This window comes from Sphaeramia orbicularis, chromosome 24 (assembly GCF_902148855.1).
Source record: "Sphaeramia orbicularis chromosome 24, fSphaOr1.1, whole genome shotgun sequence".
Taxonomy (NCBI): domain Eukaryota; kingdom Metazoa; phylum Chordata; class Actinopteri; order Kurtiformes; family Apogonidae; genus Sphaeramia; species Sphaeramia orbicularis.
In genome coordinates, this window is record NC_043979.1 from 37639206 (window position 1) to 37651614 (window position 12409).

The following is a 12409-nucleotide window of genomic DNA, read 5'->3' on the forward strand; positions in this document are numbered from 1 at the left end:
TGTTAAGTGCAGCCGTTGTACTTGACATAAGATACTGGTAATCTATACGAACAGTGCAGTGCCAAAGTCATATTCCACCTCTAGGTTTGTTGAAATGAGCAGACATATTTAGGTCTCATTCTCTGTTTTTCAGATCCAACAAGAAAATACAGAGAATATGTGAACAGCCTTAAAAAAACACACAGAAACTGAACTAAATGGGTTCTAAAGGTTAAAAATCACTATTTAATATGACCTTTGACCCCTTGATAAAAAGCAGCACATACAATTAAAAACATCTGACGTGTTGAATAAAACCTGGAATAAAACGCCAGAAAATGAATGGGATAAATCTCATATTATCTGAACAAAATGTTTGAAGATGTTAAGCGCAAATGGAGGTCACATTAAATCCTACCACTTTACTTTAGAGAAGCTGTTTTTTCTATGGAACTTGTGTTTTTACAGCTGTACATACTTCACTATATACAGATTGAATCTTAATACAGAGATTGACAAATGCAAATGTGCGGTCATGAGAACTTTACTAAACCAGTTGGACTCGGAGTTTTGTACAGTATCTATGTTGCAATTGTAATGCATGCAATAGTCAGCACCAATAGAAGCTTTTACAAACTACTGCTTAAAGGTTTTTTTTTTTTTTTTACAAGATCAGGCTTCTATGCATCAATAACTGAATGTGAAAGGAAATGATTGTCCCAAAAAGAAAGAACATAAATTATATCTACACACGCATAAACTTTTCAGTTCTAGATTATCAACCTTGATATGTTTAGGTGTTATATATGATATATATGATCACCATGTTTTTCCTGGCATGGAAAAAAATAAATAAATAAGTAATGAGAAATCCAATTTACGGTGCAACACAAAGGAAAATGAAGTAGAATTGCAGTTGAAAGTTTTGTACAACAGGAAATAAATGTTCTAGAAAAAAAATTTGCACATTTTTCACAGATTTTTCAATTCCTGACTTTAATTCAGATGTAAAGTTCAACACCTATCTAATTTATGTAAGGTTTTTTTTTTGTTTGTTTGTTTTGTTTTTTTGCAAAGATGTGTTTATTAGGTAATATACAGCATGGAAACATACTATGCATGATATCAACCCATTCCATTTTTCAGTTTTAAGACAAAAAAAGATCAATAATACTAACCACACACTCCCCCCAACACCCCTACCCAGGTAGTCACTAAATAATTCATTGAGAATCATTATATAGTAACACATGGCAATAAATCTAAATAGATGTTCTGCAAAGTAATGAAATCCAGAGGTTAAGGATTAGATTAATCATTGCAGCTCAATAATGGATAGACATTCATAGATGTTGGGGTGGGTGTTACAGAGTGATCTGCTGTTTCTGTTCTTTAGATTTCTAGTTTTTAATAATGCACAAGATAAAAAATACTTGTGATGTCATGTTCAATACGCTAAGAATCCAAATTATAGGATCAGTCAGTATCAGCCAATTAATCTGCTATTATTGGCTGTTTTTCTTTCCCAAACTACTGTTCTTATATTAAATGGTTCAGTCTGAGACGATCTCTAGTCTCCTCTGAGTCATATTAACTCAATCACAGCCTGAAAAAGAATGAAGAACTGGAGCAAAATGCAGAAAAGGAACATTTGGTTGCCAAAAACAGCAACATCAGAAACATGGAATAATGTCAGCTACAGTTTGGATGATACTAACCAAGAGCTGTTACTTTGTTCAAAGCCCTTTTATGATGCGTCAACCTGTGTATCAAACAACCTAATTTCAGAAATGGAGCTTTTTTTTTTTTTAAGCTTTTCAGATGTATTATTTTTACTTTCTAAGTAGATGCAATAGATGCTAGAGTGATTCAGTCTTTTCAAGTGTAGATATCGAAGTTCTCTGCTGAAAACTTTTTTTTTTTTTAAATATTGCTCTATATACAAGGTGTCCCAAAAAATTTGACATCATTTGAGATGTCCATATCGGAGTGACTACATGGTCAGGAGAAATGATACTTAATTCACTAGAAAAAAAATCAAAATCTTACCAAGTATATTTTTCTCATTTCTAGTCCAAATATCTCATCACACTTAAAATAAGACATAATCACCTAAAGAGTAACTTTTCAGTGAGATGTAAAAGCTTATTTTTAGACAATAGATCTTGAAAATCTTATTTCAAGAAATCTTACCAAGATCATTTTCACTTGTTCCATAGGCAGATTTTTTTTTTTTTTTTTTTTTGCTTGAATTAAGTAAAAAAATCTTGAATTAAATCTTGAATTGTTTTAACCCTTTAAGATCTGCAATCTCTCCGGCGCTGCATTTTGGACTTTACAGCATTAATGTTTCTGTAATTCCTGAACCGCTTGTGCTATCCACAAAATTCAAACAGCATTGGAAAGCTGAGATTCTGATCTTTCTGACCCTATATAACACTTTATGACAATGTGGGACTCTTATTACAAGAAGAGAGGAACTGTTTCAGACAGGCTACAAAAACTCCTGACAATAACAAAAAATATGAAGCCATAATATAGATACTGAATGTTCAAGAGCAAAAAGCATGTTTGAGCAGATGTAAAATAGTTGAAAGTTTTTCTGCAATCTCAAAAAGTTTTGTTATGGACGTTTACAGTTGTTTCTGATCAAAAATATGCTAAAAACTTTGTCAGTTTTTTTCTTTTTTTACTAAAATACACTGTTTTAAGCATTTATTATTTATAATAATTATAATTAATGGCCAGATATTGAAAGTTCAGCTCTTCCTGAAAACAAAAGTGCTAAAGAACTGGCAAAAAAGACATTTTCTGACACTTTTATTGCAAAGAAACCATGAAGACACCTAGGTGGCCTCTTATAACGGCAGTCTCCATATTCATACCTTCAATGCCTGATATTTTTTAATTAAACAGCCCACTTAAATTGTGACTTCCCTATTAAGAGATAACAAAGGCAAAGTACACTTTGATTGCCGGGGCTTTTTTAAATTTTTGTGATAACATTCTTAAAGAAAGTACAAGATTTTATTAATGAGTGTTAGAGCAATGACCTTCAAGTACAAACCTGAGTTACAGAATTAATTGTAATGATATTCAGTACATCTTCGAACCCACAGGGAGCTTCTTTTATCTTCATGAACCCTCTGACAGGTTTGTTATATAACAAATGAGAAGCGCAATAGGACTTTTTTTGTCTACCAATAACGCACTCATGTACATATACAGTAGACATACATCAGGATCTAGATGTTCCCTGATGGGTGCTGCCCTCATAACAGGAAAGACTGTCGGTGATAACCAGAACGCAGGAAGTGACCTCAGTGGAATGGGCTTATTTTCGAGCAGGGATGTCAAACTCATTTTAGTTCAGGGGCCACATTCAGCCCAATATGATCTCAAATAGGTCAGACCAGCAAAAAAAATTAACAGTGAAAAAAGTAAAATCTAGTTTTTTGTAACTCACTTTTTATTGTTTTTTCTTTCTTTTCACCCATTTAACATTTTATAGTGATTATACCAGGCTGAAATTGTAAGAAAATAAGTATAATATAGAAAAATAGGAAAATCAAGTTTAAAAAAAACAAACAAACAAAAAAACGCACACACACAAATACAAAAACAATAGAGTACTGTCAATTTTATTTTACAGGATATGTTACATTCTAAATCTTTTCAGGTGAGATAAGGCCTAGGCCAGGGTAATAAAACGTTTACCATAATACATTGTGTACAAAAATCTAGATGGAAAAAAAGTAAAATCTACAAATTATCCTTTTAAAAGTGAATAACATGAACTATGAACAATCCAAAATTTCTCAAGAAAAATAAGTGCAATTCAATAATATTATGCCATTTTTGGTCCCTGGGACACATGTTTGAGACTCTGCTGTACATATTACAATATAAATCCACTGTAAATCTCAACCCATTGTTGTCCTCGTCTCTAGTTGAATGTTCGTTGATATTAGGCCTATGTTTAAGTGTGTTTGGGTTCATGTTGAAATTGTATGTCGTGAGCAAAGAAAAAACGAAGCCAAATTCCTTGTATGTGTTAACATACTTGGCCAATAAAGCTGATTCTGATTCTATTTTACTGGTCTGACCTATTTGAGATCATATTGGTTGCATGTGGAACCTGAACTAAAATTAATTCGACACCTTTAATTGTTTGTTTCTTCAGCGTAATTGTTGCATTTCATTAATTCAGCCTATGATCCACATTGCACCCATTGGCAGGCCGGTTTTGGCTCCTGGGCCGCATGTTTGAGACTCCTGCTGTACATATTACAACTTAAATCCACTGTAAATCTCAACCCATTGTTGTCCTTGTCTCTAGTCAAAAGTTTGTTTATATTAGGCCTATGTTTAAGTGTGATTGGGTTCATGTTGAAATTGTACATCGTGAGCAAAGAAAACCAAAGCCAAATTCCTTGTTTGTATTCACAGATTTGGCCAATGAAGCTGATTCAGATTATTTTAGTGTTCTGACCCACTTGAGATCATATTGGTTGTACGTGGAACCTGAACTAAAATGAATTCAACATCTTTAATTGTTTGTTTTTTCAGCGTAATTTTTGCATTTCACTAATTCAACCTATGATCCAGATTGGACTCTTTGGCGGGCCGGTTTTTTGCCCATGGGCTGCATGTTTGAGACCCCTGTTTTACATATTATTATATAAATCCACTGTAAATCTCAACCCATTGTTGTCCTCGTCTCTAGTCGAATGTTCGTTGATATTAGGCCTATGTTTAAGTGTGATTTGGTTCATGTTGAAATTGTACGTCGTGAGCAAAGAAAACCAAAGCCAAATTCCTTGTTTGTATTCACATATTTGGCCAATAAAGCTGATTCTGATTATTTTAGTGTTCTGACCCGCTTGAGATCATATTGGTTGTATGTGGACCCTGAACTAAAATGAATTGGACGCCTTTAATTGTTTGTTTCTTCAGTGTAATTTTTGCATTCACTAATTCAACCTGTGATCCAGATTGGACCTTTTGGCAGGCCGGGTTTGGCCCACGGGCCTTATGTTTGACCCCCCCGTTTTAGTGGCTGGGAACGCTGCAGCTTTATCGATTTTTGCCTCGTGCTTTTCCATTGTAGAAGCAGAAAGCCCAGATGAGTCTTTGATGGTTGGAATGGGAGTAGCTCCTGAGCTGATCCGTGATAGAAAGGTCCGCTTCTGTTTATGTGTGTGTGTTTATGTGTGTGTTTGTTTAAGCCAATGTTGGTTTGTTCTGTCTGTGATCCGTGGATATGGTTGTCCAACTTTATTTAGTTGTTACGCCCTCAGCCCGCTTTGACATCATCTGAGAGAGCAAACTGTGCAGCTTCTGACTTCTCTCTTTTAGCAGTCGATCTTTGACTCGTTCACATTTCCCCCCTCTGGCAGTCTCTGTTCTCTCGCTTTTATTTTTAACTACACAGATTTTTAGGCAAAAATTAGCCGCATTTCTTTGAGAAGTTGATCAAAGATTTTTATATTTAATTTCATGGATGGAGTTCTAGTGATATTCAGGGCAGATAACAATGTTGTTTTCTGCTTATTTTGCTGTTTATCACCTTTTTTTTTGGCTAGGGGAATGAAGAAATCTTCCCCCGAAACCATTTCCATGATCAAATTTAATCAGAGAAATCTTATCTGCCGTGAACTATCTCTTTTGTTCTTCAAAATGTGTTTTTTTATTGTGATTTCCATTAGGTTCCCCTGCATAACATTTCCCAGAGACGTTTTTCCATCTTTTTATGATTATTTTTTTTAATCTTGACCTTAAACTCACCGGGCACCAGAAAAACCTCTTATATCTATTTTTTATTTCTATCCAGTCTGATTTTCTTTCTTTCTGTCTATCTCCTGTCTAGTTTCTCTCAAGGTTTTATTACATTATCATTATTTATTATTGTGTTTTTGTCCTCTTCCAAGTGTGTTCCTCTGAAGTTTAGTGTTTCTCATATTTTTTCAGCAAACTTTATGCCACTCCACTTTTCTTTTTGCCTTGAGAGAGCTGAAAAAGTTACGTTCTTACCCACGTAATGGTCGTAATCCGCTTAATTTAGTAACGTAGCCCAATAATAACCCCATAACCTCCTGCCTTAAGCACTATATGAGTGAATGTTTGAAAGTTTAGAGAGTTTTTTTTTCCCCAGAACATTTGGTAAGCTAAAACCGTTAAGCAGGCTTCACAAAAAAAAAAAGCTTGCCTGATCTCTCTCTTTTCCATTTAATCTCAGTTTTGACTTATTTTAGAATTCGTTCCGCTTGTCAAAAGTACCAGTCCTCACTGCTTAATTTTACATCCTTCAACTTGTACGCCCTCAACAGGATATATTCGTCGGCATACATCAAAAATGTTGTTTAGGGGCCTGGAGTCGTATATAAATATTTTTAATTAGCTAAGCACACTTCAAAGTCCCTCCCTTATGAATATGGAGCATTGCATTGTATTTTTTCTTATTTTCTACTTGACAGCCATCTGTCTGTGCGGCTTTGATGCACACCACATGTCTGCCCTTCTGTTCCAAATGCCAACACACATTCACACCAAGAGACGCTCGCACAAACAGTGTCACATCCTGGTTTAATATATGGGATGCATATATTATACCTGCGACTAGTTTACATAACTCTAAAGACTACAGCTACACTCCAAACATGTTACACTCGCACACATTTCTAGACTCCAAAGTCTTTGTTCTATATAGTAGGAGTTTCCAACCCCCTGCTGGCTGATGGTATTGAAATTGTGGGAGCTGAACTGTAACAGGTTTAATTCAGAAGTTCTATGAGTTTATATTTAAATGTGAGCAGTACAGGCAAAGTGTTGTTCATTGATTAAAATGCATGAGTAAGTTTCACTCTGAAGTTGATGATTTCGGCTCTGTACCCGCTACTCCACCTCCCCCCAGCTACCGCCGCTTTCTTGTTCTCTTGCTTTCCACACCAGCCTTCCATTGTTTCTATTTGTGCAGGTAGAAATCTCTGCCAGTGCAGCTTTGTAGCGTTTAACCCTCCTAACCATCCTCCCTCGTTTGATTCCCACAGTCATTGTGAGCTTCTTTCTTTCATACTTTCACATTTCTTAGGCTTATTCATAGTGAGAACAAATCTATGCGGCTCAAACGAAAATCCTACCTTGCTCTGAAACTCTGCTCACTCTGCCCTACTGTGTGCCCGTGGCAGGCCCACAGGAAGTGGGTGTGTGATATGTAGAGTTAGTTTAGGGGAGAGAGAGGGTGAGGTAGAGAGAGGAGGGGAAAGGGAGGATACTGATTAAAATAATAAACAGCTGTGTGAAAGAGTGGGGCCAGTGGCCAGAGAGACCAAGAGCTACAGAGGAAGAGGGAGATGGGATACCAGCTGAGGTGTTTGCATGACCCCTGAAGGAACAGGAAACAAAGAGGAAAGAAAAAGTTTGTACTTAACTTTCCTCATCCCAGAGGGGAGACATGACAAGGCGACGAGCAGATCAACCTCTCATCCTTCACCGTCTCAACTGGGAAAGAGATAATCATCAGAGCTGCGACTCAAGGAGGCCGGCAAGTTAAAGTCCTTGACTGGGATTGAGAGCCGTGAGGCAACACGTGGCCCAGAGCTCCAGAAAAAGAAGAAGGCATTCTTTGACTAAGTGGCCGAGTCATGGCAGTGATTAGGAGGGTGTGATAGAGCGAGACCAGACCAGAGCTGGAGACCCACGGGGCGGGTAGGAGGGCAGACACCGCGGTGACTCTTTGAGCCTGTGTTACCTTTCTCAAGGGACAGAGAGGGTAAACCATGCGCTTCTTTGTGCCGCTGACTTTCCTCTTCAAGTGTGTCGGGTTGTGTGACTGGCAGGGATAGAGAGCTTTTTATCGGAGTAATTGAGAGCAAACGCTCGACCCTGCCCTGGGTTTGACTGCCGGACACTCTGTAAACAGCCTCCTTCATGCCCAGAGGGTACGTGGAGAAAGAGAAACAGCAAAGTTGAAGCAAAGTGCCAAACCTGTCTGGAGTCCACTGTTTGGTTTCCATCAGCCTGCTTGTCCTTCAAGACACCGTCGGCTATCTCCATTTTGCAGACCTCCACCTAAGATTTGTTGGGGTTCATTCCCAGATTCAGCGTTCCACTTTTGGCCAGAGGAGCTGTGCCACCAGCCTTCCAGCCTCCACTTTGTCAAACCTCCAGTGGCACCATTCGTCCTGTTAATCCCAGCTCCAGCTCTGAAGCATGACTGCAGGCTAGCTGTCAGCCCCTCTCAGCCTGGCTACCTTTCCAAAGAGGATGCTACGAACATGTGGTGGGATTGGGCGAGGACACACACCGGCATGCATGCACAAGTGCAGCCTGGGGGTGTGCGAAGTGTCTAAATCGCCTGTGTTGAGACTACAACCTGGAGTCCACCCTATTGTTTGTGAGATTCTTCATAAAGTTTGGTTTTTCTGCAGTCAGATTCAAGATTGCTCAAACTTTGGATTAATTATTGACCAGCGCCTTTGCTTTGAAGGAAGCGTTTTTGACCGTAACCACTGGAGGACTTACACATCTGTCCTGAGCCCTTACCATCTTTCAAACTGTATAACAGAGAGAATGTAGGGAGGAGCAAGATCACCAAAACCCCGAATATGATTGGTCTGAATTTCAGCTTGCAGGAGCTGCTCAGAAGGTTTGAACAGGTACACAATATCTCCACTCATCTGGAAAATGTCTTTGCATGAAATCTGTTGAAGAAAAAAGCTTCTTTGCAGTATGAATACAAACACAGGCACCACTTATTGTATTTTGCCCCTTGTATTTGTAGTCGTGGGCCTAACGTAGGCAGCTTTATGAGGTCTGAGCAGTCATTATTGGACTCATTAAAATGGAATAATTGGTTCTGGCCTGCTTTGCTAGTTATTAGTGCGCGCTACCATGCAGAGCGAGAATTAGTATAGAATGAGACCCGGAGCATCGAATTGGGCGTAATTTGTCAAAGCAAACCTTTGGGTAATTGTGTTATTAAGGGCTAAAGACAACATGGCTTAACATACTAAGGGTCATTGTTGTTGATCATTGAGAAACACAGGTTTAGCTGAACTTCTCAAGCTTTCATCAGTCATAAAGTGGCTTTAACACAAGTTTCAATGAGACATTCTGCTACGTCCTGGACTCCCAACAGCCAGACGCCAGAAAATCACTACCACTTATTAGATTTCACCTGACATCCAGACACCATTAACCTTTAATTTACCTTTTTACCCACCCTTACATCTCTGGGTATGTTTGTGTGGGGTTTAAAAGTTTGATAAATAAGTTTAATCAAGATTATATATGTGATTTTACCTTGAGGACATTTTCTGCCACTGTTACTTTCTTATTTAACCTAAAACTAAAGGCTTTTATGATTGTTTGTGCACTGAAGTGTGTGTTTGTTGATGTATTGGAGTTAAAGGGCCAAATCTGAGACTTTATCCAGGACTGAAAATGCCATATTGACTTAATTTTCTTCAAGAATCCATAAATAAAAACTAAGGGATGGCAAACAGAGGGTTTTTTGTAGCTGACATGGTGACCTGCAGCACAGTAAATTTTCTGTGTATGTGTGTGTGATAGAGGGCAGTCAGTCCCATAAGGGAAGTACCTCAAGATTCATATTGACATGTGTAAACCACGGGCTCAAAGTGGTCTTTCAGTGGGTGAAATGAAGTTTAAAGGGTTCTTTTGTAAATGAATATTTGTACTTGTAGATGGCCACACAGACTGAGATGTGTGTGTGTGTGTGTGTGTGTGTATATGTGTGTGTGTGCGTGTGCGTGTGTGTGTGTGCAGTCAGTGTTGCGTCCAGTGGAAGTAAAAGTGCTAAAGAAAAATAAAAGAGAAGCACTTGGGTAATGGCTTGAATCACAGCCAGCTGGCTCAGTGACTGAATGACTCCCTGTCTTTCACTCTGTGTGTGTCTTTCATTCTTTCCCTTCACTCTGTCTTTGTTCTTCTGCCTGTCTCTCTCTGTCCGTCCGCTCATCTCTTTTGCACTTTCTCTTTTTTTATGACCTTTATGAGCCATTTGATTTGTGTCAAAAGGTGGTGGGTGATTATCCCTGCAGATCACAGTGGAGGGATTCGTCTCATCCTTTGTGAAACATCTATTGGCATTCTGTAAATTGCAGCACTCTGCCACGCATGCCTGTGCAAATTGATAGTTGTTTAGTGCATAGACTTGCAGACGGACCATATTTTGCTTGCATTGCCATGACAGCAGTTTTGAGAGTACAGTAGCTGACCTGTTGTCACATGTGCCTTTTGCCGCAACATGTGCTTTCAAGTGCACATGACACTTATCTGAATAGCATCTCCTATACATTACACGTGTTACTTATGTATGCTGGTGTGTCTATATATATATATCTCTATGCAGTATGTTTTCTACTTAAAGTATATACCTACAGTCACCTGCATACAGGAGCTGTTCTCAGTCAGAGTCCCAGTACAACCTTAGGGGGACCAGTATGTACAAGAAAACAAAGGCAAGGACCAACACAAAAGGCCAATGCATATCTGTAATTGGAGTAAAATTATGGAACAACCCAAATAAAGAATTAAAAACATGCACATCAGTCTCCACATTTAAAAGGACGTTTAAAACTAAGGTATTCAATAAATGTAAAATATTAGGATAAAGTAAGCTGATTATCAGTATGAATCTAAGATTTTGCTCATATTATATTATTTGTTTTATCTATATTATTGTTTAAAACTGTCCCATCTTGTTATCTTGTTTTGTTTGTAAATAGGGTAGGCATAAATAAGCTGTAGCTTCTGCCTATGCCTTTTCACCCATGTTTAATATAGAAATCCAAACCGTATGTATGTATATATCCTGTTATATTAAATGGACGAATAAATTACTACTACTTACTACTATGTACCTACAGTCATGGAAAAAATTATTTGACCACCCTTGTTTTCTTCAATTTCTTGTTCATTTTAATGCCTGGTACAACTAAAAATACATTTGTTTGGACAAATATAATGATAACAACAAAAATAGCTCATAAGAGTTTAATTTCAGAGCTGATATCTAGCTATTTTTTGTGTTTTCTTGATAATAACCACTTAATAATCACTTCAGTTCTTACATCAATATCTATGGCATTGTACTGACAAAAACAGTGCTTTTAGGCATTCCATGTTTTCTTTTCTGTCTGTTTTAGTCACATGATACACACAGGAATTAGTACTTGATTGCATAACCATTGTTTTTGATGACTTTTGATGGTCTAATAATTTTTTCCGCAACTATATATGCCTTTTTTTGGTAAAATGTTTTTTTTTGTGTGTGCAAATTGTGTCTTTGAGTACTTAGAAAAGCACTATATAAAACGGTTGTATTTTTATTTATTTTATTTTTTTATTTTTTTATTTTTTTTCCGTGACTGTATATCCAAAAAGAAAAATATGGTAAAAGTAGAAGTATTCATTCCACTTATTGAAGCCATTTTTCGTGTTTTCTTGATAACCACTTAATAATCACTTCAGTTCTTACATCAATAACTATCGCATTGTACTGCTAAAAACAGTGCTTTTATGCATTCCTTGTTTTCTTTTCTGTCTGTTTTAGTCACATGATACACACAGGAGTCACTACTTGATTGCATAACCATTGTTTTTGATAATTTAATCATTTGTGTATACTATAACTACATGTGACATATGATTTAGCTGTGGTCAAACTTTGAACTCAAGCACTTTTAACTTACAAAATTACAATTAATGCATCAAGAGTAATTCTATGCTCACAGCTAATAACCTATTTTTGTAATTGTTACTTTATTTCATTAATGCAATGAGTATAATCAGACACAGTACAACCACATTAATTGCATTTTCCTAGATAAGCTAGTTTACAGTAATTGTATAGTGAAACTTTTGTTAATAGCGTCATTTCCATTCTCTAATGGCACAAAGAAAGAAGAATACACAAGCAACTCGAGGCGCTGAAGATGGGTCATTTCACACTCAATGACCAAAATTATTTTTTATTACCATACTCTTGTAGGCTATAGGTCTCATTACACTTTGCTTATCTTCACTAATTTCGTCCCATTTGCAAGTCTGTCTGTACGCTGCAGGCACTTTTACAGACACCCATATGGCATTGGAGTCTCTTCTTTATCTGCAGTAGAAATTGGCTGAACTAAGGGGAGTCCCAGTAGAGTGAGAGAAAGAGAGAGAGAGAGAAGAAAATGGAGCAGTTTTACACATCTAAAAATAAAACATTTGACAGGATCCTCTGCTTGCGTCAGGCCCCCTTGTGGTTCAAGCCTCACACACTAACACACACACACACACACACACAGCCTTTGAGATGTACTTGTGTAATAGAGACGCCTTGTTAAGGACACTCACACACTTGGAAAAATTGTGCTTCGTCACAGTATTGAAGTAAAAGGCCTGTGGAAGCAACACTGGT

The 12409-nt window shown here is 37.4% G+C and overlaps 1 protein-coding gene across 6 annotated transcripts in view; it reads left to right on the forward strand.

Moving 5' to 3' along the window:
• Positions 1 to 12409, forward strand: part of utrn (utrophin) — a 397580-nt gene that overhangs the window by 201787 nt on the left and 183384 nt on the right. The gene's annotated exons all lie outside the window — the stretch shown is intronic.